The 13,792-nt window shown below is 41.8% G+C and overlaps 1 protein-coding gene across 4 annotated transcripts in view; it reads right to left on the minus strand.

Moving 5' to 3' along the window:
* Window positions 1-13,792, minus strand: part of LOC109044549 (advillin) — a 52,060-nt gene that overhangs the window by 34,572 nt on the left and 3,696 nt on the right. For 2 of the 4 annotated variants that reach the window (XM_019062342.2, XM_072299580.1), the window contains exon 1: window positions 6,028-6,303. The exons of 1 other annotated variant lie outside the window; for it this stretch is intronic. The gene's annotated coding sequence lies outside the window, so the exon portion shown is untranslated. Of the gene's footprint in view, window positions 1-6,027; window positions 6,310-13,792 lie in introns of those variants that run through there. One more of the 4 variants, XM_072299582.1, reaches the window with a different exon arrangement.

The following is a 13,792-nucleotide window of genomic DNA, read 5'->3' on the forward strand; positions in this document are numbered from 1 at the left end:
GATTCCTGCAATTTGCCGTCTCGGCGATCTCTCGTGTGGTTCAGCATGATCACATTTTTTAGGTACGGATTCCGGACCTTACTACGGAACCTTAGGAGCGTATTTCCGTGGCGGCCGGGTAACATAATACTGCCGCCTCGATAGGAAGACCGTCTGAAACTTTTTCCGGACTTCCGAAGGTTTAATGAATAATTCCGATGGAAATTAACAATTTTCAAATCTTGTGAAATTTATTCGAGCCTTCTGAAATTTCACTTTCCATCTCTGGGCCTGTGAAGTGCTCTTAATGTGATTCGACGGTTGCCATTCTTTGTGTCAGAGCGACGTGCGATATATCGCATCAATTCGTTCCATAATTTCAGCTACTTGTAATTTTTTTCGAATTTTGAGATCGCACTTCTGATGTCATGAGACTAAAGAATTTATGTACCGAATTTGACAAAGAAATTCAACGTAATAAAGGCAGGTTTTTCAAGAGGAAAAATATCGCATACGAGCACAGTTTCGATATCAGTATCGAATGCGATATTTTTCCTCTAAAAAAAACCCTGCCTTTATTACGTTGAATTTCTCTGTCAAATTCGGAACATGAATTCTTTAGTCTCATGATAACAGAAGTGCAATCTCAAAATTCGAAAAAAATGACAAGTAGCTGAAATTATGGTACGAATTGATGCGATATATCGCACGTCGCTTTGACACAACAAATTGCAACCATCGAATCACCTTAAGTTCTGACTTCGTCCACCGATCCTTACGGTATTCGATGTAATTTCTAGAAAATGGGAGAAATTGTGGCAGAAGCAGTCCATCCAGGAGTACTCAGTGAAAGGTCGTATAATTTCAACGTGAGAAAGCTGGATATTGGATTTTCTGCATCGGTTTGACGTTAACTCGCCGCGTGTTCTCGAGAATCATTACTGCCGCGTTTCGGCGAGTCTCTCCATGAGCGACTTCTATTATTTGGACGTATTTCTATCAAACGGAACTATGTGCATTATGACGTGAGCCCTGTTATGCGTGTATTCTTATAGGTCTCAGGGCTCATGCCTTAATGCACATAGTTCCGTTTGATAGAAATACGTCCATTTCTATTGTTAGCCGGAGACTGAAATGAGGGAGTAAGGGGAACAACGCCGCTGCTTAAGGCGAAAACAGTGTATCTCCCATAAAAAACCGCTCGGCAATTCGGGGTTTTGACTTTGCACGGCATAGCATCGGCAGAACCTCCTCCTACTCTCGGTTGATGGACGGCTAATCAGTGTCATACTATAAAAATGATGCGGTTAACCACCTACATGAAGTAAAGAAGAAGACAAATAATAAAGATAAAAAACCCCGTTAGAACAAATCGCGTGCAGGATCGCGGCCATGTGTGGCTATGAATGACTAATTTGCGATGGGCTCGGGCTATTTTCTTTTGTTATCGTGCGGGACATCTCGCTGCCCGGTTCACCGAAGACGATGGCGTTGCCCATTGCCCAGCCGGAAGACCGGGGTCTCCAACGTTGCGTTGGTGCGAACCCGGGAGAATTTTTTAAGAATTTGGCAGCGCTACGAAAGAGCAGTGACACATATCGCAGCGTATCCCGGCATTAATGAATTAATTACAGTCCCGAAGTATTAAAGCTACGTTAGGGTTCGCACGGGTATCGCTCCATCGCGGTACTCCGTACCTCATACGGGCTTTAACATGGTTGTCTCTTCGGACAACTTAAAGTAGGGCATATGGACGGAGTTGAAGAAAAATGAGATCGCGCCCCTGAGCAGCCCGTTAAAAAGGCAGTTCAATAGGTATACAAAAACAAAACCCGTGGCCGAAACACGAGCTGATTCCGGCTGGAAATCCAGCTGTCCTGAATTGGATAGTGATATGAAAAATCTCCGTATGTAAAAAAGTAAGGGATAGCACCTTTCAAACAAGAAAAATCATCTCTTTTTTGTTGTTACCCTAATTTTCTCTCCTCATTTTTCATTTTGTTATTTTTTTTGTCCGAAAGGTGCCACCAGGTAAATTATTTTTTTAAATTTTATTTTAGAGATTTTTAATTTTATTTTCAGTGGTATCCAGCCGAGATTGGCTGGATCTCCAGCCGAAACATTTTAGTTCTTTCTCTTGTGCGTTAGCCGTGCTATTTGTTTTCTCTATATTTATTGAGGTTTAACAAAAACCCACCAATTTGCAATTCGTGTGCTTCCAGAAATTACGCGCAAGAAGTAGAATTTCAAATCTCTTAATAATGTATTTTCATTTATCGAAATTTCGATTAATATGCAAGAGTCCCGAAGCAATGATGCGGTCCGGTCATTGCATTTCCATAATACTTGTTACTGAAATCACGAATTTCTAGATTCATAGCATCGGATTAAATTAATTGGGTTTTCTATGCAACATGCCCTGTCGCAGGCACCAGATTCTGATGCTGCTATTGCAGAAATACTGGATGCAGTCAGCAGTAGACACCAAAGGCGGAAACGCATGTCATCTAGTGCATTGTCGAATGGTGTGAATGACATCTTACGCGAGGCGCGTGTCATACCCCACACCGTGCGTTGGCTTTGCGTTCAGCTGTGGGGCGCCGCGTGGGAGAAGCTGCCTTTCTTTTGATTGCTACCTTTTAATTCCTGACGACGCTCCTCAGATCTGATGAAGCAGACTTTTCACCGATTTTTCTTAATTTCGTTTGAAAAAAACACATTTTCCAGAATTACATTATTTAAAGAAATAAGTATTTTTTATGGGTTATTTTCGACGTCTCTTCTAACATTTTTAGTGCTGGAAAACTACCGATGATATAATTTCAAGAGTTTATTGACGCTATGTTTACATACATTTTCCTGAGATACTCTTGGAAATTTTAGGTAGAAAAGTTTCCTATACCAAACATTTAAAATTTACGAGTTTTCCATACGTTTTTTCAACAGTCGTTGCTACTACGGATGATCTAGCTAGATGGTTTAAAACAGAGACTTTTGCTTATTACACAGCATTATGGTGTATAAATTTAGGGAAGAAAGTAGAACGTAATCAAATTGAAAGTTCTCAAATAAATATTGGTAATTTTTAAGCTAAACCGACAGTTGATAAATTATTGCAGTTGACAGAAAATGTATATTTGTCTTCCTGGCCAAAAACTCTTTAATTCCTGGGAAAGCAGGTCCAAATCTTGCTCCACGACCTGTTCCGCGTCCTTGGCAATCCGCCAACAATTTCCAAGAAAAAACGACCATAAAAGGAATAAGATGTTTCGGATAAATTAGCATGCTGTATGTTTACATTTTCCTTTTAAATTTTTTATCCACCAAGTACTCCAATTTTAGACAAATAAACGGCGAAGGCGGCGCGTGAGAAAACGTTAATTAACGGCTATTTTCGACTAATTATCTGTTTGAGTTCACAGCATACGTTTTCATTTGATTTCAACTCATAATTTCATCTCTAAACCGGAAAGAATTTCCGCCACCAGCACCTTGACGTGAGTTCCCAGCACTACCCTCTACCCCTCAGGAAACTAGTAAGAAAAATAGAATTAACGTTCTCTCGACATCTCTCACAATTCATCGCGAGGCATGATCAGTAATTGTACAAGCATACTTACTTATAATTTTTTCTCTCATTTTTTAAAGTTACATTGCTGCCTTACGATTTTTCCCTTTTTTCTCAACGATGACCGCGTTTAGCGTTGCTGGTGTCGTCTTTCATTAAATTTTTAAAGGTATATGCTAAGAGCTTTTAACTATGTACTGCCGTGCTAAGGAAGAACGCTGTATGAACCTTCAGGCGTTGCCGAATTTCCTTCGCTAAAACACGAATTTCCTGGTGAACTACTGAATATTTTCCTTCCAATTTTTCCAATAATTTTGCTCGCAATTCCACCGAAAAATCCTGAAAATTTCAAGGGATAATCAATACTTTCCTCAAAATGAGCATTTTATTGACAGAAATTTGGCAACTCTCGAATGTCCCTTAGGCACGGCGTTTTTCCTTAGTAAGGCAGTGTAACTTTACGCAGCGTGCGCTTTGCTCTTCGATTTGTAAACGAATTGAGTTCATATTTGTTGTAACTTGGTGTGCTGGGCCCTCCAATTCAAGTGGTCTCGCTGCACTCCATGACCGGACCGAGGAAGGAAGTCACGGTGCGAAATCAACCCGTGTTAGTCTTTGATCGGTTAAATCCATTAAATCGATGAGTAATCATAAAATCCCTTCAAATGCCGAATTCCAGATCCAGTAATGATGCAAACATCGCGCACGTTGGCACCGACTTTTAAAAATCTCGGAGTCAAAATCTGGTGTGCGTCCCAGCGTCTCACCCTGGAGCCCGTCTTGCCCTCACGAACCCCAAGAATTTTACTCGTTATTCGTATCATAATGGACATGGAACTTCTCTTCGAGATTTCTAACAGTGCATATCTATACATATGTATCCTAGTTTCGCCTAATTTGATTTTATCATTGACGCATGTGGAGCAACCAATGCAAATGCTACCAATCATCGACTGCTATGAAACTGACTTTTACGGCATACTATAGTTAGATGAGCTTGAGACTAATTGTAAGGTGATGGAAATCATAGAATGCAGCAACGTGATAGATAAAATCACAGCGTGTTTCTTATTTGGTCATGTATGCCTGGAGACTTTCGAACACACTTTTGGTTATTCTCTAAGCTCCAGCTGTTGATACAGATTTAATGACCAGCGCAACTGGTCCAATATTGGCTGGCCTTTCTGGTGAAACAATCATTTTCTCATCATTATTTACTTCCTTTATCATAACCAAACTAAAGCACACCATAAATTATCTTCAAGACCTACTGTAAATAACACAAAGATTCTGGTGCAAATTCAATTAGTGAATCATGATGGAGAATTTGCAAACTACCGGTTCTATTAGGTACCTCCGTTTAAAATATATCCAATACTTAAAAGTTGACAGGTATTTTTGCCGGAAGACAAGGTTTTTCGTTCCGAAATTTCCTCTCTACGTTGAAATGTCGTTTGAACTTGAAATCTAATTTGTAAGTCCTAAACTACCGCCTCCCTTTAAAAAAAATTGAAAATTTTCTATATCTGTTTTAATAAGAGGTGGTAGAACCGGACCTTCACATGAAAAAAATAGCCATATTGTTACGAGAATTAGACGCTCGCTCCACAGTGGAATTAATCTTTCGGTTTCATTTACTTCAATATTGTCCAATTATCAAGTATATTTCCTCGCTTCAAGCCCTTAAACGTACCGCACTGAAAAAAAGGTTACAGGCTATTTACACATACCGTCCGTTCCAGGCTCAGATGCCGAAAGTTCCTGGTGCTGGAGCTTCGACCGCTCCGGGTGGCTACGTCCGGATTTTTTTACCTCTCAGCCTGGAATACGGACGGTACGTCTACTCGTATGATAGCCCGTAAGTACGGCCTGCAAAACCGGAGTTTTTTTCAGCGCGGTTTCATTTGAAATATTTTTTAATGCTCTTCAACCCGTGACAAAGGTACACGCACAAACACTCAATAAAGCGGGCATCAAAGCTTTTTTTAACACAAATGGCACCAAGACGTTCCGGCCGGAAACACCACAGCCTTCCTTCAGTTGGATACACATTATTAAAAATAGGGCCTACGCCCCTGGGGGTCCTCCGCCATCAAGGGCGCTCGCGGACCCATTTACCCTCCTATCATGTTGTTTTATTTTTCCCTAAAAATTACGATATGACGTATACTTACTTTTAGAAAAAAATAAAATTAAGTACTCGGTTGTGCCTTTCCAAAACAAAATGAATGTTTAATATCCTGCTGTCGTTCCTCTGTTTTTAAATCATGAAGTTTTTTAATTTTTGATGTTCCATCCAACTGAAGAAGGCTGTGGTGTTTGCGGCCGAAACGTCCCGGTGTCATCTGCGTTAAAAAAGCCTCGTCACCCGCTGTTCTAATCGTTTCAATTTCATTCGAAATCTACCGATTTCCCGACACTTGCAAACTCTCCATCGTGCGTTAAAGTGGTATCCGTCCCGTTGGATTTGTTTCACTCACAGTGGACTGCACGGAGGCACTTGCGGGCGCGGTCAACGCACTTTTCGCGATTCGGATGAGCACCAAGCACACCGGACAGGAGTTGCACACCGTTCACACTACTGATCTGGAGCGGAAATTACAAAAAACCCAGCGCGGATGAGTGCACACCGCACACTGCCATGTTAACACCAGATGCGCCTCGCCGCTCGACTCAGACTGACGGCCCGGCCGCACCGGTGTGTGTTGTGTTTTCCCTCCTTTTCCACCGCGGGCCCGGCTCAACTTTTCTGGTATTACACATTCGTTTCAGCCGCGCGGCGCCCCCGCCCCACCGCGCCGCTGCTCCCTGCTTGTTCAACTGGCATAGTGTACCGGAAAGGAGCAAGGCTGGCCGAGGTAAAAAAGAAATGGTAACAAAAAAAAGTGAAGAAGAGCATGAACAGGTGTTGATCCTCTCGTGACAATGCAACGGATACCTTGTTGCCACTCCGTCCTCTCTCTGGCGGTTAATGGGTTATCGCTAGAGCGGTTGACTTTTAAGGCTGGGTTTTTTTCACCTATTGATATGGTATACATTACATAAGAGTTGCTCTCACACCGCTCTGCGACGCCTAACCGCTATAAAACTCGGTCCTCCCAAAACTCCTAGATAAGGTATATGATATCTTGTTGCCACTCCGTCTCTCCGTCCTCTCCCTGGCGGTTAATGGGTTATCGCTGCAACGGTTGACTTTTAAGGCCGGGTTTTTTCACCTATTGATATGGTATACATTACATAAGAGTCGCTCTCACAGCGCTCTCTGGCGCTCTGCGACGCCTAACCGCTACAAAACTCGGTCCTCCCAAAACTCCTAGATAAGGTATATCGTCTCGTTAAAATTTGATGAGTTTTTTTGGGTATTTGTTTAATATCAACGGGAGGTAAAACTTTTAAGTTTCGGAATGTCCCGGTGTGGTTTCTAATTGAAAAGACCGAAAATATCAAATATATGCTCTTTGGTAAGGTTTGTGCCCCTTCTGATTGTTAGCTTATGAAGGTTGCTTTAACGAAGTTTTTTCCCCTTGCAAGAAGGAAAAGTAAACCCACGTTTTGTGTTTACATGGGAAATAGAACATAAAGTTACCTAAAAGGGTGACTAATATGTTTTGGTCATTTTTTCTTCGGGTCATATCTACCAAATGTTTGGGTCGAACACTTGCAACCGCTTTGAAAATCAGATACAAGCCTCCGGAATTGACCCTGGATCGCATTGGTGATCGTCAAATGCGCTAGTACTGGCAAAAGTACAAGAGTACATTCACCTATATTGAGGATTGCAAGCAGGCACCTATATTCGACTTGGTGCATGATATGCGGGGTATCCTCACTAATTGGACGGAGTTAAACAGAAAGGAACCAAGCCACAACGGGATCGAACCGAGAAAAAGAGGTTTAAAGTTTGGCTCCTGCATAAGAATCAATGTAAAAGATAAACTTTAAGTTCAATTTCTGCAAAATTTGCTCCAAGAAAAACTTTGAATTTTTGGCGATAGATAGTAGAGCAGTGGTTGAGTTCAAAACCACTCATAACTCAATTTTTTCCAAAATGTGGGTTGGTTCCTTTCTGCTTAACTCAGTCCAATTGAAGCCGCATTGCATAGTGCGGCATTACGTTTCGTTAATAAGATAAGATTGCAAATCAGCTATTATTTTTGCTACTTTGCACCGTGTCAATGCGCGCGTCGTGCCGATAAATTAATTTTGCAGATAGGCAACTATTTTAACTAATAAAGTGGTATTGCGGGATATCTTCGCAAATTTAAGATCACTGGGAAAAAAAACCGCATTGGATCTAGAGTCCAGACTCTTGAAAACATTCACAAGAAAAAGGTCTCTTGATTCAATCAGATTTAAGCTTAAATCAAAAGGAAATCCGCTCAAATTAAGAGGCTTGGTTCTTGATTTAAGCTTAAGTCGGATTAAATCAAGAGTATATTTTTTCTTGTCGATGTTTTTAAGAGTCCGGACTAGAGTAGATCCAATGTGTTTTTTCCCCAGTGATTCACTGTTGCACGCCTCCCCATTTTGTCTTGTGCCTTCGCAGTAAACTAAGGCTAATGAGAGAGATGTAAATTTTTGTATCTTCTCGCTCAACCTGAAGTGTCTTTTTACAAACTTTACGCACAATTATTTCTGAAATATTCTCTTCCCCCTTTTCTCTACTTTAGTTTTTGACATGAACGACTATTTGCATGAGAAACTAAAATTTACATGTTACTGTAAACGTAAAAAAGTGCAGAAAATTCCTTAAGACCCAATATTGCATTAGATCAGAAGGACACTTTTTTCATCCTCATATGCTGCAGAGTAACCTACGATTTTGATCGATTTAACAATAATTTGGTCGATCAACCAAGTGCTTTTGGTTAAAAAAAATCGTCTCAAAGAAACCATGACAACGGAAATTCTTAAATTTTCGATATTCATCGAAACGCGAATCTTTGGTACATCTGTGACTGATCTATGTCATCATCCTGAAGGAGGAAGACCAGGCAATGTTGCCTCGACTTCGGCTGATCCCTTCGCCTCCTTTGGGAAGGTCACCAGGGTGGGCGTCGGGGAGGAAGGGCGCTCGGGGTGAGGGCGTCGTTGATAGGAAGCACAGTTGGACTCATGCTCGTAATTGATCTGATGCGTAGCAGCTCTTTCAACGCTGGCATCCAGCGGTGCAGGCCACAGCGCCGACCTAATTCAATCCTAATTATGTTCTCAATACTAACATCTATAAAAACCCACTGATCCTGTGCTAGCAGAAATGCACCCTGAGAGGAGCAAACCCCCCCCCCCCCCAATGCACTTTGAGAGGAAATGCAGTAGCTTTGCTTCTTGTGTATACAGTAGGGGGATCCCCGAGGCCACTACGCAGCCAATTGCCAAAGGTTGCTTTGCGCCCTCTAACAAGATCCTCATTTCTCGTTCAATCCCTCGTGAGTTAATCTAAATGTAAGTAAAACGGGCTCATCTTCAGACTATTAGTTGTCAATACCCGCATAAGTCGTGCATATCGGCCCTGTGCTGTGAATCGTTTGAACGAGCTGTGACAAAAAATGGACATTCACATTGTTTAAACGGGAACATTCACAACTCCTTCCCGGAATATGGAAATTGGGGTCATTTTTCTAACATCTGAATTCAGCTGGCTCATCTTGAGATCATCACCTGCCAAAAGCCGCAAAAGCGTGCAAATTAGTCCAAGTAGAACAAACTGTGACCAAAAATAAAAATTTATGGAAGTCAGAAAACTCATAGATGAAATATTAATAGGTCCATGTACCTACAAGGTTTGAATCACTCAAGTGGCATAGATTGCAATTAATTGCAATTACATGGTATTATGTCGGAGTCTTGTGTATGTCGTCTGTCTCCTGATTAAAGGGGTTACTCTTTTTGATATTGTTTATGATAAATTTGAAATAAGTAGCAATTTTTTGCATGACAAATTGCCTGTCTCTCTCACACATGGGAATTCCTATTTTATTTATTGTTTAAACTCAGCATTTATTGACCAAATGATGTAAAAATATTGCTATTCCCTGTCATAAATACAGCAATTTCATTGCACTGAAGCGCAAAATTCTTTCAATATTTCATGTCCTTGCGCTACTTGGGTGAATCATGATGTCATGTGTTTCCTTTTCACATTTTTATGCAGAAAACGATGAAAGCAACAAAAAGTTCCAACATACAGTCCCAAGCAAGATTTTAACGTGTTTAATAAGACAAACGGAACCAAAACAACATGGAAATAGAGCAAGGGGAAGGACGCGCGTTGATGACGGCGCAGAAATACATCTATTCGTGCTTGATGGATGTCCTTGCTGCATCTGCAAGATTGAAGGCGCGATGCCGCGAGGCGTGAACTCTCAATGCTCCGCTCTATGTTGTTAATGAGGACAGTCCCAAGCAAGATTTTAACGTGTTTAATAAGACAAACGGAACCAAAACAACATGGAAATAGAGCAAGGGAAAGGACGCGCGTTGATGACGGCGCAGAAATACATCTATTCGTGCTTGATGGATGTCCTTGCTGCATCTGCAAGATTGAAGGCGCGATGCCGCGAGGCGTGAACTCTCAATGCTCCGCTCTATGTTGTTAATGAGGTGTCGCTCAAATTTGGGAGATTACTTAAGAAAACGAGGCCCAATTACGTCTCCCCTGTCTTTGGCTATGTTCATTCTAGATTTTTCCCTTTTTTTCAATTTGATGTCCGATTCTACTTACTTTATATCTAAAGCTCGTATGCGGAGTGTGAACTGTACAAACTACGTCTTTTGTATTATTGTTTTTTGACTATTGATAGTTTTATAGTCTTACACCTATTTTAAGAGTTAATTTTCGAACTTTCCGTTTCGTAAATCATTTGCTGAGTAAAATTTTAAAGTGCAAAATATGTAATGAAATGCTTTAGTTTGTACCTTGTCCACTACTCCATGTGGAACTTAGGACCGTGGCAGGCGGTTCTGGACCTTCAATTTTGTGGATGCCGTGTTCGTTGGAACTTAAGAAGGGTCTGTCTAGGGATTTTTCTTTCGTAAGAGGCTTCATCAAAATCTTGCACGGAGAAAAAAAACTTCGTGCATGGGACCCAAAGTTGAGGTCATATGGGTCTCTAAAATTTTCGGACCACGCATCCGAAAACTTGAGGTCCAGCTGCCGAAGTTCGGGTCAGACATCTGAAGTACTTAGGTACATACCGAAGGGTTCGGGTCACACATCTGAAGTACTCCGGTACGTACCGAAGTACTTCAAGTGTCTGACCCGAGCTTTGCCAGTTGGACCTCAAGTTTTTGAATGTCTGATCCTAACTTCGGCAGCTGGACCTCAAGTTTTCGAATGCGTGGTCCGAAAACTTTAGAGATTCATGTGACCTCAACTTCGGGTCCCGTGCACGAAGTTTTTTTCTCCGTGCATTATTTTGATGAAGCTTCTTACGAAAGAAAAATCCCTAGACAGACCCTTCTTTGAGTTCCAACGAACACAGCATCCACAAACATGAAGGTCTAGAACCGCCTGCTACGGTCCTAAGTTTTACATGAAGTAGTGGACAAAGTACTGCAGGCAAACTGAAGCACTCAAAACTTCAGAAATCCATATGACCTCAACTTCGGGTCCGATGCACGAAGTTTTTTTCTCCGAGTGGGTGAAGGGGGACCAGGCCAGACCGCTCCCAGAAAACTGCTCTAGCTTCTTTTATTTCACTTATTGTTAGATCATTTGCCTGTAGTCCGATTCTGAAGCATGATTCCCTGTCCTGCAATCGCGCTGTCCCATGGCCTTCCTTGTTGCTCGTTGGTCCAGCAGGCCCGAAGGTCGTGCAGATCCGAGGATGAGGTAGCCAGGCTTTTTCCGAGGTGTTCGCTAACCGCGCCGCGCCGGGTCGGGTCGGACGAGCGTATTTTGACTATTCTAATTCAGCAACAATAGAGGAAGCCCGCTCGACGTAACGCTTGGGCAGCCGGGAATAATAGAGCAGCGCCGAGTATGCGCCTCGGCCCGGGTCGCCGTTTCAAATGACGTGAAAAGGGACGCGCAACGAGATCATCCGTTGACCTTGATTTTTGGCGCTCATATGCTCTTTCTCCAATCCGGGATGAGGTCAGGCGGAACAGGAACAAGAAACACAGGAACAGGAAAAAGCCGAAAGCTTGGATGACATGGTGACACGTAACAGAGCACCTCCAAGGATTACATATCGTCACCTACCGGTCGAAGTATCACAAGCCCCATGCGAAGTTTCCAAATTTTCGCCGTCATTTTTATTTTTTTACAGGGATATTGTTCAACGAAGCTGTCCGAAAATTTCACTGGATTTTATCGGCAGCACAAGGAAAATTTAGTGAAATTGTCGGACAGCTTCCTTGAAAAATTTTACTGTAAAAAAATAAATTGGCGGCGGAAATTTTCAAACGTAGCAACCCGCTTGTGATACTTTGGAAGGTAACGATGTGGGAAAATATAACGATGCACTGGCAAAAAAAAAAGACATTGGATCTAGAGTCCAAACCCTTAAAAACATGGACAAGAAAAAGCACCCATGATTTAATCAGAATCTAGCTTAAATCAAGAACCAAGCCTCTTAATTTAAGCGGATTTCGTTTGATTCAAGCAAAAATCCGAATGAATCAAGAGTATTTTTCTTGTCAATGTTTTCATGAGTCTGGACTCCAGATCCAATATGTTTTTTTTTCCAGTGTGGGAAAATACAACGATAAATATGTTCAATTAAAATTAGGCTTGAGTGATTCCTAAACTTGCAACTAATCGCAGCAATGGTCTTGTGTTCACTTACACTCTGCACGGTGTAAGTCCCTTCGGAACTCGGTAGGGGTGAGGATTCCATCAGAGCTTTTGCAATACTCGCCTTTTGTGATGACAGTGCTCATCACAGTTAATGGCTGGGTGGAGTATTCGTGCGGGTACACCTACCCAATCAGTTTTACATCATCCGATTTCAAAGTCGTTCGCGGAGACGAAATGACGAGTGAGTATACTGATTCAACCCAGAATATACCAAAACGAGGCCGAGCAAAATACAGAGCTTTAAAGTAATTTGAAATTATTTATTTGAATTTTTTTCCGTGCAAAATCGAGAGTAGCGAGACTGGCTGAATTAAATGGGTGTTTCGATCCGTGTGCAAACAAGAATGCAATTCAAAAGTACTAAAAAAATAAGAAAATTATACTTACCATAGCGTTTCTTAGATAGAAGTTTTTTCTCCCACCGAACGAAAGTCTCTGTTGGCTTTTTTCCAGCTTTACTCATTTCCGTCACTTTGAGATCGCATTTATTTAGCGGCCTTAATACACATTTTTCGTATTTATCAAGCCACAGATCGGAAGCTATGTCTCCTTCACCATTATTTAAAAACTTTATGAGAATATTAGGTCAATAATGAGGAAAATAGGTACCTATGCTACAATTGCTACACGCACAGGATACACCTATGCGCGTAGCTTAGTTACCTTAACAAGTGACTCGGTACCCTAGACGTGTAACATTGCCGAGCAGATCATCTGGAAAATGATAACCGCGGGAGGAGTGACGCCGTGCGCTTTTTTTTTGCGTGATAACCTTAGATCTTTCGAAATTATCTGCCCAACGACAAATTGCACCCTCCCGAATAACTCTACTTTCAATGTACATCCTGCATACAAAGTCATTCGGGTCATAGTAAGAGAGCAAGGCAGGACCGCCGACGCGACAGACAGGAACGTTGGAACGTGGACGAATAACGTTACCCGAGATCAGCATTTCCGATTTGCCCGTAGAGGCGCTAGATAATAGTTTTGCATATGGGAGGAGCCGGAAAACTGTCTCGGGATCGGCGTTATGCGAAATAATATAGAGACCGTAATTCCTCGTGATCACTGGATTCTTCCAAGCATGAAAAAGAATCATTTCAGCCTTGTTTGTTGCCACATCGGTTTGTAAAAAAAAACCTACTTTGAAACATCCCATCGTAATTGCAACATTTCCAATTTAAGGTCTTTTCTATCTTCTGTTCATTATTGGGATTTTTTTTAAAAACGAAGCATGTATGGATAAGGGCCGGATTTATCTACTTGCCGCCCATGGGCCGCTTGTATTTTGCCGCCCCCTTCTCATTTCGTTTTGAAACATCAATAAAAACCATCAAGTGAACGTACCGGAGGGGGAGGGGTGCATAAGACACGTTTACCTACTCGGGTTAGATACATTTTTTGCGGAAGCCCTGTCAACACTACTAGCAAAATTTCACGGA

Source organism: Bemisia tabaci, chromosome 4 (genome assembly GCF_918797505.1).
Source record: "Bemisia tabaci chromosome 4, PGI_BMITA_v3".
In the NCBI taxonomy this organism is placed as follows: Eukaryota; Metazoa; Arthropoda; class Insecta; order Hemiptera; family Aleyrodidae; genus Bemisia; species Bemisia tabaci.